At 47.8% G+C, this 15,962-nt stretch overlaps 1 protein-coding gene across 3 annotated transcripts in view; it reads right to left on the bottom strand.

Moving 5' to 3' along the window:
• Positions 1-2,256, bottom strand: part of Thrb (thyroid hormone receptor beta) — a 394,994-nt gene extending 392,738 nt beyond the window's left edge. For all 3 annotated transcript variants that reach the window (XM_008833146.3, XM_008833147.3, XM_017798151.2), the window contains exon 1: positions 569-2,256. The gene's annotated coding sequence lies outside the window, so the exon portion shown is untranslated. The remainder of the gene's footprint in view (positions 1-568) is intronic.
• Between the last annotated feature and the right edge of the window lie 13,706 nt (positions 2,257-15,962).

Below are 15,962 nucleotides of genomic sequence, written 5' to 3'. Positions count from 1 at the left end.
CTCCGCGCCGCCCCAGGCCTCCGCCCGCGCACCTGCAGCCCAGGTGCCCGCGTCCCGGTGCCACCCCGCGGTGCCGGAGCCCCGCGCGCCCTCCCCAGGGTGACGTCGCCGCGGGTCTGGTGGCCACGCGTCCACCCACCCGACTGCAGGCGCGCGGAGGTTCGGGTCGGGGCGTCATTCCCGCGGCTGGAAGAGAGCAGGAGCAGGGGGCTGCGCGACGGGGGACTGCCAGACGCACGGCCCTCTGCGGCACACGACAGGCGCTCCTCCACCCCCAAACCACTTGTGGCACGCGTGGATCCTCCCCGGGTCCGGCCCCTGGAAAATGAGCCCTGTGCGCCCCGGGACCTCGCCTCTCTTGCCCTACGGCGCCGTGACCCCCTCGCACTCTCCATTATCCGTGTCCGGGCAGACTGTGTGGCGGCTTGGCCCCACAGGTCCTGTTCAAAGGGACGCCCCATAATTTTCTGCGCCCTGGAAATATACAGATAAAACCGGAAGACAGAGATCATCTCTACCCTGGGAGAGCTGAGTTCGGACAAACACACGGCTCTGGACTGTCCCCTACCTCGAGTCGCGAAGGCCGAGCGCAGGTTGCGAGGAAGCTGGGCAGAGGCTCAGGTCCCGCGCCGGAAGACCCAGGCCGTCTCCCCGCCGCGCTGCGAGGTGGGTTTTCCCGGGAAAACGCCGAGCACTGAGCGAGGACGCAGCCAGTGGGAAGTTACAATTATGTTCTTAGGACCGCGGTTCAAACGCCTTCTAATGCCCCCTTCACTGCGCCCTCGTAAGCTGGTTCATTCCTGTAACAGTCTACTGAGCCTGGATCCCTGGTGTCTCCGCGGAGGGAGCAACGTTTGGACTTCATAAAGAGTTTTCTGGACTTCTCGCGGTGACCAGGGTTTTATTCCAGCTTCTTCCGAGCCATCCCCGGGAGGAGAGCAGGGCGAGAGGCCGGCACCCCGCCTGCCCACAGCACCCGACCCGACGCGGCGAATCCCGAGCTGGCCCCTGCCAGAGAGATTCAGCCTCGGGGAGAAGGAGCGCTGCGCTAGCCGAGGATGGCCCCTCTCCAGCGGCCTGCACAGACTCGTTGCCCTTTGGGTCCTCCGCAAGAAATCTGTTTTATTCCTGGCTCGGAATGAGGCTGCACCGCGGAGCTTACCGGCTCCAGAGCGGAGAGTTGTTTTTTGCAGGGAAGTTCCTGGGCTCTGCTCCAAAGCTGCCCTGGGATGTTTTGGTTGGTTTGACGGAAAGCTGCGGCGTCTCCACCCTGGTTCCACACAGGCAGCCCCCTGGTGGCCACTGGGGAAAGCCAGGCGCAGGTGAGGCAGGGTGCTGGGGAGCTAGGCCCAAGGCCTCCAGGGAGCCAGGAGCCTCCCTACAGAGGAAAGCCGGACCGAGGATGCAAAGTCTTCTTCACAAGGCCCATGACGTCCCCGGAGCCCACGGGACGTTTTACTTTTTCTCCTGACTATAACTCGGAGCTATTCCCCGCCCCTCCAAGTCTTGTTTAAAGGAGACATACGGAACGTGAACTCTAACCTAAAAGTGGTCGCTTCCCTTTGTTCGGAGAGCTTTGTCTTTCTGATCTCATTTTTCCTGGAAACTTCTGAAATAAAGAGTCAATTAAAGTATTAAGTCACGTGACAGTGTAGCAGCGTTATGTAACTACTGAAACAGGGGAGCTGGTAGGATTCCTTCTGAACAGGCCCTGGGAGAGCGGTGTCTGGCTGAAGGGTTATCAGCAGTCTGTTCTTACACAAGGGATTCACCAGGGAGTGTCATGGGGAGGGTCTCTGAGAAGGCAGAAGACACTAACCTGGGAGCACAGGGTCCGGGAGTCCCAGCCTGGAACCTATGATTCCGGTCCACCCTCACCATCCTATTGACCCGGACTTACAAATTTCAGGCTGATGACTCCAGTCAAGGAAACAACCCATTCTCTGGTTTCTGCATCCGCTCCTGGCAAGGAAGTACATGAAACACAGGGCCCAAGGGCAGTGGGATTAGGTCAAAGTGTAGCCAGAGCTGCAAACAGTTTGAACACATCTCTATTTAACACGGGGAGATATGGTTAATTATGAACGGTTATTGTATTCATGTTGAATTTTAAAATGTTACGTTGAAATACTTTCTCCTAATCCCACATTTGTGGACACCAGCTCGATGTGATGACTTGTGTGCCTACACCTTGCTCCTGCCCTACCGTGTCTCTGATGTTGCCAGAGTCCAGTTAGAGAAGTAAACCCAAGTGAGAATTTGCTAGATATCAAAGATGATGAATTTGGTAAGGAATTGCCCCTTGGAGTCAGACGTGTGCGGGGCGGGCAGGGGCAACCTCTAAAAACTCACGGGGGTTGGGGGGGGGGAGTCTTGAAGCTGTTCACGAACTTCCAACCACATTTTCTGATGGAGTGTGGAGACTCGAAGAATACCATTCTGGGAGCAAGGATTATTAAATGATTTACGTAGTGGCTCCCTCTGAAACTGGCCCTGCAGCCACTGTGACTCACTTTGAACTCTGCAGAGTCCAAATCTCTGAACTCACTGTTCGTTGCTAAAACTTACTTTTGCTATGAAGGCCCCAGGCATTCTGGCCTGGATGGGAAGGTAGTCTACGCCCAGCCTTTCAGGACAGACAGACTTTCAACGGAGATGACAGTTTCAAAATTGAAGAGCAGAAGTCCAATGAGAAAGGTAGAGAGTCATCCTTTAGTACCCCTAGGGTGCTGTTGCAGAGTTCCTCCACAGCTATTTGGGTCTGTGGATGCCAAATCCATATGCAAAATGGTATAGTATTTATATAACCTGCACTTACCTTCCTCATCCTTCATTTCACCTCTAGATTAAAATGCTGTGTCAACAGTATTATACTGCATTAAAGGATTAATGTCAAGAAAGGAAGATCTGGGCATGTTCAGGACACAGGCACATTTTTCAAGTCTCTTCACCTGGAGGTTGATTGGCTCCAGAGACGCAGAACTTTGTGGGGAGGCGGCGGGCTGCATATATTGCCAGGTGTGAGAATGCTGGGAGGGTAGAACAGGAGAGGACGGACTCAGAAGGGGATTCAGGAGAGACTGGTCTCAGCTGGGTGAGCTGCTGCAGGAAGTCAGAAGGAGGGAAAGAGAATTGCTGTGTTCTCTGCAAGGCCCAGTACAAAATGAAAACAGGAAAAATTGTCACAGTGGTATGGAAGTCTGGACTTATGACACCCTAGTTTGTTATTATTCTCAATGAATAAGAGAAATGTTTTAAACTATTAGCACATATTTTACAATTCATCTTTCTATTTTGCACTGTCATTTTGAATGCAATTCTAAGAATATTTAACTCATATGCAAAATTCCTTTGTCTGTATTTTGGAGTTCATGTATGTGCGTGTGCTTTGTCCTTACCAGAACAGTGGAAACACAGAACAAAGCAGGCTCTATTTCACTTCTTGATACGTGCCCATTCTGTGTGCTAACACCCGACTTCTGGCGTGGTGCTGTGTGACAGAGAGAGACCCTGAAGTCCCTTTCCATCCGTGTCTTAATTTTCAATATAGTGATTGATGAATATTGGGAAGCTCCACCCAGTAAGAAAGGACACCACAGCTTCCTTGGTTGTCGCTTGTTTGGAGTTTAAAGCCAGTTCTGGTTGGAATGGAGATCGTGGCACGTTGGGTTGTCACGGGCTCTACTCCTTCAGCTGGAGCTGGAGCATGCTTACCTCCAAGTCCCCTTGGATTTGCTAAGTCCCATACACTGTGGGTCCTCGGGGACATCATGGCACATCAACAATTTTAGATTTGAATAGAGCAATGAAAATGGTACTGGTCATGCATGTTGTGTGTATTTCCTGTTATGTGCACGTGGTCTACTGCCCTTCAGACTTTTCTCATAAGACACAAGTTCAAAGATGAAATTATTAGTAATGTCAATTTGGTAGTAACAGAGTACTGGGCTAAGGCAGCCTCAGAGACCCAGGGTCCTTCTGAGCCTTGAGCCTTTTGTTGCTGTGCAGATCACAGGCTGGTGAAGCTGGCCCTGGGGGAAGGCCTTGACCCTTTATTGCGGTAGAAGCAGGGAACAAATTGCAGGTACGGCAGACACTGCATGTGGCTGATTATAGAACGGAGTGTGTAACGTAGCTAATGTTTATTAAATGTTCTGTTCTGGGCATTGTTCTAAGTACTTTTCAGGTCTTTTAAAGTTTGCAGGGGAACTCTGAAACAATATCAGGCGGTCCTGTTTTCAGACGGAGAAGCTAAAACACGGAGACAAAATAATGTACTGATACTCAGCCCGGCACCTGGAGCAGAGTGTGTGCACTGGACTGGCCCTTCTCCTTGGAGGCAAGGGAACTGTGGGGCAGGCACCTGGGCTAGAAAGTGGGACTCACAAAACGTGTCCGCAGCCCCTGTGCCTGTAGCAATCAGAAGAGGTAAAAGAAGAAAACACAACAAAGGACACAAACTCCCCAGTCAAGGGCTTTCCAGTTGGAGGTAGAAGACCCTGAGGCCACTGGGCCTTTAGGAAGAAGCCGCGAGCTCCCCGGGCCTCTGGGAAGAAGCCGCGAGCTCCCGGGCCTCTGGGAAGAAGCCATGAGCTCCTGGCCTTCGGTCGCCCTGTGGAGAACTGGTATTTGCCAACAAACTATTCCAGCGATTGGATAACGAGCTTCTTTTGGGTCAAGTCACTGAAACATGAAGGTTTATTGGTTGCATTTGCAGTGGTGGGTGCTGTTACCTTAATATACCTGTCACCAGGCCAAACTCCATTGCAGTATAAACTGTCTTTTCTCAGATAGAGCGAAAATACAGAAACAGATCTGAATGTTAACATAGATGTGGAGAAAGCAAACAAGCTCCAAAGAGGTTCAGAAACAAGGTTTATAATTATTAGAGCTCTACCACAGTAAAACAGAATTTTACCACAGTAAAATGAATCCTAGTATTCAGTTTAATGAGTTATTGTATTTATATTTTTTATTTTTATTTTATGTGTCAGTATTGCCTGCCTGTGTGTAAGTGCACCTGTGTCATGTAATGCTCTTTGAGGTCTGAAGAGGGCCTCAGATCCCCTGGAACTGGAGTGAGGGACGGTTGTTAGCTGCCATTGAACCCAGGTCCTCTGTAAGAGCAGCCATTCCTCTTAACCACTGAGCCATCCCTCCAGTGCCAGAGTTTTTGAATTTTTATTCCATAGTGTAATCACCAACCAGAAGAAGTTAGAAAATATTCTCAGCAACACAGAAACTATCTTTCCTCTGTCAACCATGGCCCCTTCAGGAGGTGAACATTCCTGGTGAACATTCCTTGATTACCTTTGCCAGATGTTGAACTTTATGTGAAGATCATCACAAGGTGTGTTCCTTCTTGAAACTGCTTTCTTTCACTTAATATGATAATTTTGAAATAAATTCTTTTTTTCTTGGTTAAAAAATTGTACTTTAAATTTCTATCATATAAAGATACCACAATTTGTTTATTCAGTCTCCAATTGATGATCCTTTGAGGTTTTCCATCCTGGGACTATTACCAAAAAGTCAGTTGTGAACATTCTTGAATAACTGTGTGGATGCACGTACTCCTATCAACCTGGGCCCAGGCTTAGGACTGGAATTTCCAAATGTCAAGTCTAAATTGAGTAAACGGCTGGTGATGAATTGTAGCAGTTTTATCAGTGATGCCCTCCGAGGTCCCAGCATGATTTCTAGCAACTAGAGGACATTCCACTCCCACCTGCTGGCTCATTTTTTTCTTACACTTATCACAAATAAAATATTCAAAGCCACATGGAATCCAACTACAACATTGTCTGGTATTTTAGATATGAAGTCCTTCAAACAATGGCTATTCAAAACTGGTATTGCCCTAGCCAGCCATTCGTTACAGTCCTGTTTACCACAACAGTGAACCCCCTCACATGCTAAAGGCCCAAGCAAAATGAAGGTGCAGAGATGGGCTGTCAACAGTCCGCTATGGAGTGGGGTCTCAGGAGGCCCCACCCCTCCCTGCGGAACAATTGGCAGTCATCATGATGAGTTGTCACTGGCACGATTTCCTGGCTCTGGAGAACAACGCCCCAACCCATGCTTATGCAGGAAACCCTAATTAAACCCAGTGCATGTGGCAGTTTGAATGAACGTCCCTCATAGGCCCCAAGTATTTGAACGCTGGTCCCCAGTCGGTGGCGCTGTTTGGGGAGGTCATGAACCTCTAGGACGCGTGGCCCCGCTGGAGGAAGCACGTCACTGGGGGAGGGGTGGAGAGTTCATAGCCTTGGCCCACTTCTGTTTTTTCTCTACTTCCTGTGCCTGTTTGAAGATGTAAGTGCTCAGCTTTCTCGTGCAGCTGCCTCTGGAAGCATAAGTCTAATAAACTCTTCCTTCTATAAGTTGCCGTGGTCATGGTGTTTTTATCACAGCAACAAAAGACATGGAAGTGTTTGGGAAGCCGGGGTTCAGAGGCAGTGCAGGGGAGTGGGGGGGATGGGGTAAAACGGACAGAACACGTGATGTATGTGTATTACATTGTCAGAAAAACAGTTTTAGAAAGAAGGGACCTGCTGAATCACAGTGCGTTCACAAAAAGGGTGGATGAGAGAAAAGGTGAGACCATCAAAACATTTTTGAGTTAGAAGAGCTAGTGGCCGACAGCCTCTCAAAACACCTTGTCAACTTGATTGCCTTCGTAGCTGTTTCTGGGCATCTGCTTGACTGGGTTTTGTTCCCGAGAGTGCAGTGTTGGAAGCTTAGTCCCCAAAGCTTTTATATCCATGGTGGATCCTTGAAGGGGGCCCTCTTGGCAGCTATCAACTCACTGGGGGCACTGTCTTCAGAGGGAGTCAATTTTGGTAGGATCCTGGGCTTGTTTTCCCAAGTCCAAGTTGTTATAAAAGGCTAAGGCTGTGCCCCAACTCCTATACTCGCTGACTTCCATTTCCCTGTGTGATTTCTCTCTCTTTCTCTCTCCCATTTATCCCACCATGATGCCATCAGAACTCATCTGACAAACCAAAGGGGCCTCACCATAGGCTGAGTCAATAGAGTTGCCTAACCTTGACTTTCACTTCCAAAAATCTGAGCTAAACAATCTTCTTTTTTGTGCAAGTTACTCAGCCTGGAGCATTTTGCTACAGTGATGAGAAACAGACTAACAAAACCAAGTACAAAATTGGGAAATAATTTTAGTGTTTTGGGATAGGGCCTCCCTGTAGCCCCAGCTGGCCTGAAACACTACGTAGACCAGGCTGGCCTCAATCTCACAGAGGTCGGCCTGAACCTGCCTCTTGAGTGCTGGGGTTAAAGGCATGTGCCACCACACTTGGCTAAAAAATGGGAAATAATTTAAAAATAGTCAGTGAAAACACTTTCTGTTTAAGAAGGGAATAAAGTAATTCTTACTCATTTTCACAGAACAAAGTCTGATTTTCTGGATATGATTCTTATGATTATGGGCTTCGCTGAAATCCTAAAAGTCCCTGAATGATCCATATCTGGAACAACAATAATAAATTCAGATTTATTTGCTTTTTTCCGTTTAAATGAGATTCTCAATTTGAGGGCAACGTAGATTTTACTGAAATCTGGTTTTATGTGCTGCAATTTTCTTTTAAAGGAAACCCACCTCATTCTCATTGTGCAAAATGTTAGTTTTGGGGCTCCTACAAAGAGGCACAGAATGTATTTTTGATGAGCCGTAGAGAACATATCTGGAGAAAAATTACCTCAGGCCTGAGCTGCCTTGCGTACAGACTTGGAGCACAGCATTTCATGGCGCTGCATGCAGGCCGTGAGCTGACCAAGGTCTGAGCTCAGGATCTGTGTCTAAGTCACTGTGTGGTTCAGGGACGTTCCCGAACTTCTCCACTGGTAGACGTGAAGGCACTAGCCCAGCCTCTTGACAGGGATTCGGGAGCCTGTGCTTACAGGAGGGTGTCCAGCGCACAGCAGGTGGCTAACATATGTGCATTGTCATTATTTTTGGGAAAAGAAATGTATGATATTTGAAGGACAAAGGTGAGAGCTAGTTTTCCCAAGACAAAATAATTATAAAGAGCAAGACTGCCCCCAACCCTCCAGCTTGTTTCCCTATGTGATTTCATCGACGATCTCAATGCCATTGAAAACATCTGACAAACCCAAGTTTGCCTGAAGTACTTTCTCTTTAATTGTTCAATAAATGTTTCTGAATATTTGTAGTGATACGTACCTGTTTCCAGGGCAGACTTCTCTAGTCTACAGTGACAGTGAAGGAGACCGTCAAGAGCTTGGTAAGGTGCACATTGTTGAAGAGGATGGAAACTCTCTGAAGGAGGAGACCCTCCTCCTTCAGCAAAGATGAGCACTCACCCCACACATGGCTAAGTCCAGACTTGCAAAAATGATGCTGTAGGACAGCCGTGTGCTGCTCTGTGCTTTACTTTTAATGGTGGGCTTGGACGTACAGGTCCATTCCTCAGAAGATCTGGTCATGAGCGTTTGCCCTGTACCCTTTCCTAGCTGCCCCCAGACTCCGAGGTGGAATGCCTTTCTCCAGCATCCAGCTTCTAGAAGGTCTGGGATGTAGGGTCATCTGGAAACTTCCAAGTGCTGGACTTGAAACCCTCGATTAAGCCAGGCTTGTGACCACCATGTATGCCCTTGACCTGGTCCCTTCTCCCTGGGCCCCCTGCTTATGAGCACAAGAAACGATGGGACCAAGTGGGTCTTAAAAGTCCTCCAAGCGTGTGCATTCTAACTCCATCTCTATTCACCTGTCGGGGAGGGGGGACACCGTTACTGCGGAGTGAGGTGCTCCAGGTTTTCTTTCTTTTCCTACCTTCCTCCTTCCTTGTTTTTCTCTCTCTTTTTTGAGACAGTGTCATTGAGCAGCCCAAGCTGGCCTCAAACTCCATTTCCTGATCACTGGGACTGCAGGCCTGCATCACCATACCCAGCTCTCGTGTGTGTGTGTGTGTGTGTGTGTGTGTGTGTGTGTGTGCGTGCGTGCGTGTGTGTATGCGTGCAGGTCGTGTATGTGGATGCATGTGGATATGCCTGTACATGCATGTGGAGGCCAGGACACACCCTTGGGGACCACCCCTCAGGTGCCACCTGCTGTTTTTGTTTTGTTTTGATTTTTTGAGACAGGGTCTATGTAGCCCTAGCAGGCCTGGAACTCATTATGTAGACCAGGCTGTCGTTAATCTCACAGATCCACCTCCCCAGTGCTGGGGTTAAAGACGTGTGCTATCACAGCCAGCTCTGCCTTTTATTTATTCATTTTTTTACCTTATTTTTTTGAGACAGGGTCTCTACTGGCCTAGAACTCACCAAGTAGGCCAGGCTGTCTGGCCAGCAAGCCCCAGACATCCACCTGTCCCTGTTGACCCAGTGCTGGGATTACAAGCATGAGTCACCACATCTGACTCTTTTCCATGGCCTCTGGAGACTGGGTTCAGGTCTGCATGCTTACAAGGCAAGCGCTTTTACTGAGTAAATTATCTCCCTTCCCTCTGTCTTCTTTCTTAACAGTATTATTGTGTCCGTTAACTAAAGGAACAGAAATGGGAATTAGATTCTTTTGAAAGTAAGATCTGACTTTATTCTCCCGTTGATAGGACCATGAGGAAATGGCATTATTTGCTATCCATGAAGACCACTGCCATGAGTTCCTGAAGGTTCTAACACATTTCTGTTTCATATGTAAATCCAACGACAGAGTGTTTCATTTCTTTGGCTAGATTAACTATGGATTGAGTTTTCCACCCCCATTGCTGGCTTGATTTTAGTCAGTGTTTGTAAATCCAGGTGATGAACTACCCAGCCCCAAACTCACCTAGTGGGCTGCCTGTGAGAGTTCTAGAGGTAAAGATGGTATCTCCTCTGTGATAATTTTCTTTCACTGATTCAGATTGCTGGGTTGACTGACATAAAGTAGGCTTGTGGGTAGGCTTGTGAGGCTAATGACAAATGTGCGACACCGTGCCCAGATTTTTAAGTGGACTCTGGGGACTGAATTCAGGCTTGCGTGTTTACATTACTGACCAAAATATCTCTCCAGCCCTGAAAATATTTTTGACATGAAAATTCTCAAAACCCACTCGAGACCTACTGAATCAGACAACTGGGGCACAGCACCTGGAACTCTGGACCCTAACCAGCCCCTGAGGACCCTTGTGCAGCCCGAGGCAAGCCTGTTCTGTCTTGTGCTTGGGTGCAGTTCTCAGCAGCAGACAGGTACCAGCTGTTCACTGCCTTCCAGAGTCCCTGCCCACCTCCTCTCCCAGATTCTAAGCCCCCATCTTACCACGGGTACTGGAGGCTAATGCATTGTCTACCTCAGAGACTACATTAGAGGACAAAGATCTAGTCACTAATGTGCCCCCAATACTCTCCAGTGTGGTAGCTGGCCAAAAGGTGACTCTCAGAAGAGATGTTAGATGATGGATTTGCCATTGCAGGGCTGGCCCAAGCCATCAGGGAAGAGCACAGTCCCAGAGGCAAGATGGCACGCAGGCTCTGAGTTTCCATCCAGACAGAATGACAAAATGTGGGGACTCCAGGCAGGATTTGTGTCTCTCATTTTACAAGTTAGTCTTGCATGCCGGGCTCATGCCTTTAATCCTAGCACTTGGGAGGCAGAGGCAAGTGGATCTCTTGTGAGTTCAAGGCCAGCTGGGGCTACAGGGAGACCCTGTCTCAAAAAGACCAACTAAATAAATAAATTTTAAAAAAAAGAACAAGTTAGTCTTGCTAAAGGTCTTGCTGCTTATAGAACTTGTACTTCAGACCAGAACCCAAGTGTCCTAGCTGCCCCCACACCCCACCCCAGGCCCTGCACCTCTCCACAGAGCATAGCATCAGCAGAGACACTGCTGACAGAACTGTGGCGCCAAGAGGTGGCTTCCATTTGGGATGGGGTTGGGGCTTTGTGTTTAGCAAATGTCTTAAGTTGAAAATGTTTTAGAACACAGTGATTCCCAGGTATGCATCAGAAAGGCCTTTGATGTACCTTGAACCATCTTAGGAGACTTGGAGATTGGGCAAACATTGTTAAACTTACAATTTATAATCACTGGTCATGACTCCTTAAGCAGAGAGTAGCGAGCTGTCCGGGATTCTGTCATTAGCTTTTACATTTATCTATCTATCTATCTATCTATCTATCTATCTATCTATCTATCTATCTATCATCTATCTATCTATCATCTATCTATCTATCTATCTATCTATCTATCTATCTATCTATCTATCTATCTATCTATCTATCTATCTATCTATCTATCTATCTATCTATCTATCTATCTATCTATCTATCTATCTATCTATCTATCTATCTATCTATCTATCTATCTATCTATCTATCTATCTATCTATCTATCTATCTATCTATCTATCTATCTATCTATCTATCTATCTATCTATCTATCTATCTATCTATCTATCTATCTATCTATCTATCTATCTATCTATCTATCTATCTATCTATCTATCTATCTATCTATCTATCTATCTATCTATCTATCTATCTATCTATCTATCTATCTATCTATCTATCTATCATCTATCATCATCATCTTCTATCTGTATTATCTATTTAGTGTGTGTGTCTGTGGACATTCACATGTGTGCTGGACAGCTGTTTTCAACTTGGCACACCTGTGTAGAGTAAAACTCAGTCGATGAATTGCCTCCATTGGATTGGCCTGTGGCCATGTTTACGGGGTATTTTCTTGATTGTTGAGTGATGTGGGAGGGCCCAGCCTGCTCTGGGTGATGCCGCCCCTGGACAGGTGTAAGGAGGAGCAAGCCAGTAAGCAGCGTCCCTCCACGGTCTGTGCTCCAGGTTCCTGCCCTGAGTTCCTGCCTTGGCTTCTGTGATGATGAACTGATGATGGACTGAGGGCTGTAACACTTCCCTCCCTCCGGTTTTAGTTGGTGTTTTTATCACAGAAATTGAAAGTAACTACAACAGAAGTTGGTACCAGGATTGGGAGAATTATTGTGACAGACCAGGCCATATATGTCTGGGAGGCTGGTGGAAGTTTGGAGAGCTTTGGACTGGAAAATTGTTTGGAGCTCAGTGAGCTGTTCTGTAGGAACTTGGATGATAATGCTTAAAGAGGTGTAGATGATGGTGGCCTGGCTTGTGAAGCCTCAAAGGAAAGCAAAGACTCTATCAGAGCTGTTTGTGTAGAATTAAAAAAAAAAAATGGAAGTGAAACCTTTTATGCTTTACTGGGGCAACTGATGCTGGTCAGCTGGGCTGAAAATCAGCTGTGAGTAACAAGAGCCCAGCATCACTGAGGTGAAATCTTCAGGGAAGTATTTCCTCAGGGTCAGCACACAGAAGCTGTGCTTCAGAGGGCCTCAGGCTCCATCCCGAGCTGGAAGCAGAACTTGGCAATGTGTGAGTGTCTCCCAGGTGTACTGGTGTTGAAGACATGAGGGGTCATGGAGAGAATCTGAGACTTTGTACCCTGAGAGGCCAGAAGAGGTCACTGGTGAAGGTGCAGCCTCAGTTGTAGTGAAGGCCCCAGCATATTAGAGATTTGAGGACCATGGGACAATCACTAAGGGCAGAGGCAGGTGTGGAGGGAAGTCAGCCTGAGCCTGTGTGTGCTGTGGATGGCAGAACCAGAGAAGTGGAGCTGCCCAAGCCCCTTGGAGCCCAGGAGATGGTGCGTGAACCCCAGATGTCCAATCTTGAGCTACTTTGCTGGACTTTGGTTTTGCTTAACTGTGCCCAATTCTTCCCATTTCGAATGAGACAGTACTTAACTTGCTTTGGATTTTACAGGAGCCCACAGTTCAGATTTTTGAAGAGACTGAACTTTTGAAGTGCCTGGATTTTTAAGGACTGTGGGACTTTTAAAGTCATACTGTTTTGTATTGTAAGAATATTAACTTGCGATCCAAGGGATAAGAAATGGAAAGGTTGTGCTTTAGTAGGGATGCGTTTGTGTGCCAGGTTGACAAGGGGTCAAATGTGCTGGACAGCTTTAGTGTCAACTTGACACACCTGGGTGGAAGGAACCTCAATTGGGGAATTTCCTCCATAGGACTGGCCTGTGGCCATGTCTGTGGGGGCATTTTCTTGATTGTTGAGTGAGGTGGGAGGGCCCAGCCCACTGTGGGCAGTGCCATCTCTGGGCAGGTGTGTGTGTGTGTTATATAAGAAAACAGGCTGAGCACAGGCCAGGGGAACAAGCCAGTAAGTAGCATCCTCTGTGATCTGTCTCCAGGTTCCTGCCCTGAGTTCCTGCCTTGGCTTCCCTTGATGATGGACTGTGAGCTGCAAGCCAACTAAACCCTCTCCTCCCCAGATTGGTTTTGGTCAGTGTTTCTATCACAGCAACAGAAAGTAAGTAATACAACATGCTACTGCAAGCACATGGAGGTCAGAGGACGACTTGGGGTTCTTGGCGCTCCCTTTCCACCATTTGGGTTTGGGGGACTGACCTGAGTCCTCAGATTTGGTGGCAGTCACCTTTCCTTGCTGAGTCATCTCACCTGTCCTTGGCTTCAGCTGCAAATCAAACTACTTCTAGATTTTGGCCAGAGCGGGAGTCACTAGTGGCCAAGGAGCTGAGCCAGTGGGGTGTATGTGATCTTGTCACACACAGCTCCGTAGGCTTGGACAGCCAGCCTTTGCCTGGCTGGTCATTCCTCCGGGTCTCTGACTCTCCTGAAATGTGTTGCTCAATCCCAGGAGGAGCGTTACAGCACCTTCCCCCGAGCTTTGACTGTGTCTGTTCTTTCGTCATCCACAAGAACCCTGTGCATCAAGACCAGCTTCCCATGATGCTTCAGAGGCTGGCGTGCAGGGGCTGAAACATGCTGGGCAGAACTATGTCACACTCTCCCAGACTGGAGCTCAGCTCTCTAATTCCACACATGCAGGACTGAAGCCTGAGGCCAAGTCAGAGGACACGTGTGTGCACAGAACGTTGTTAGCAAGGTGTGTGTACCTCAGCACAGAAAGGGGACAGGCACCTGCCATGGCTATCTCAGGACGCTTGCCAGCAATACATCTTGAGTGGGCAGCCTTCCATCCTATACTGCAATAATCCTGCAGTGTGGGGAGCCAGGTGCCAGTTTGGGAAGCTTATGGCAGAGACAGTAAATTCATCTCTCCCTTTCTGGAACTTTGAGTGACATGAGATGGGAAAACATCTAAAAGTATACTCAGCATTTGAGGTGCTGAAGGAGGAAGGATTACCATGAGTTTGAGGCAGGTCTGGTGTACACAGTGAGTTCCAGGTCAGCCTGGCCTAGAGTGAGACCCTGTCCCTAAATCAAATCAAAACAAAAATGAATGCAGACAGATAGACATATACTACACCCATAAATATGTAAACAGAGATGGATAATAAAGAGAATTACGCAACAGGGTGGCCAGCGAAGGTGTTTAGTTCAGATGAAGCAAGGCTTGTGGAGACAGTGACCTGTCAGCTAGAAGCCGGGGGCTGTGCATTAAAGATCGCATTGTACATAAAAGAAAGAGGAGGAAGGCTCGAGGAACAGGTAATGTAGAATCAAACACCAGAGCATGTTCCTGAAAGGGGAACAGCTAATGCTCAGATCATTGTGAAGGCGCAAATGGTTCTATGCTGAAGCCCGTGGATGCTTCCGGTTGTTAAGAACATGTGCTTCAGATGACATCCTATGGTAGAGGCTGTGTTCACACGTGGTGAAAACCCGAAGGACACTGTGAGCTTTCCCAAGTCCATTGCCACACGGAGCCAGCTGCCTCCATACTGCTGGGAAAGAGAGGCAGACCTTGCCTGTCAGCAGAAGCCACCTCCGGACAGTTAGTATGGTACAGACAGAATCACAAACAATGACTGATGGTGCAGGTCAGCCAGTATCAGCGACTGACAGCGATGAACTGGTCTCCGTACACGTACTTCTCAGTGAGATGCAGAGTCCTCCCTCCCTCATCCTGTGCGACTAGATGTGAGGTCTTCTCACCTTTAAAAGGATCTCAGTGTCGCCTTTTCCTGCCCCGCAGTCTTCATCTTATTGGAACTTAATTAGAACAGGGTTCAGTCACAGCACAGTGAGGCCCCCAGGCCTGGAAATTCCTAGTGAGGGGCTGGGTTTCCTTTCTGGCTCAACAACACTGCTTCCTACCAGATGAGAACACATGTCCAACTTCTGCCCCCTAAGACTTGTCAGATATTAAGACCCTCCCCAGTTGAGAGCCTCTGTTCATCATCCACTGAAAATACAAATTGTTCTGCTTTCGAATTATTTCCTAGACTAAGAAAACCACTGACTGTCACATTTTAGCACCTTGGGAAGACAGTGTAGAGGAAAACTCGGACTTCTTAATACCAAGCATTATTTTACCCAGTTCTACCTAGAAACAATGCAATTAAACCAAATCCTTAATATTTCCTCAAAATTGAGGAGAAAAAAGTTCTGAAGCATGACACTTTAAGTAACACACTTCTTACAAAATTCCCGGTAGATATGAATGAACCAAAAATACAATTTTTACTAATATTTCTGTAAGTAGAAAGAAGCGCATTCCTACAAACCCCAGCATTGCATGTATCTGGCAGTTCGCACCTAAAAACAAAGCAGAGGAAGGCCGATAACTCAGGGTACACGCAGTGCCACATAATGTGCCTGCTGACGGCGAGTCACCTTGCCCTCTACTGAGATGCACAACCATCACACTCAGATGTGCAGTTCTCTACTTTCTCCTGCCTCACCCACACAGGACACACTGCTTATTGCTCGGGGGAAACACTGCAATATAAAACAGTTCCTATTTTTTGAGAATATTTCAGCAGTTAATCCATCTAATCAACTTGGAAGGGGCTGACGAAGGCTCACACAACACTGAGTGATATGTACTTAACTGCTGTCACCAGCTCCATAAAATAGAAGAACAGAAGAGAACCAGGGTCCGGCTCCCCTCACAGAGGCCAGCTGAATGGTGGCTTGCTGATGCGCCATTGACCTGTGACTAGTTAGCT

Source organism: Nannospalax galili, unplaced genomic scaffold (assembly GCF_000622305.1).
Source record: "Nannospalax galili isolate Female #2095 unplaced genomic scaffold, S.galili_v1.0 scaffold215, whole genome shotgun sequence".
Classification (NCBI taxonomy): domain Eukaryota; kingdom Metazoa; phylum Chordata; class Mammalia; order Rodentia; family Spalacidae; genus Nannospalax; species Nannospalax galili.
Note: the sequence above shows the minus strand (reverse complement) of the source record. Positions and strands in the feature narration are given on the sequence as shown.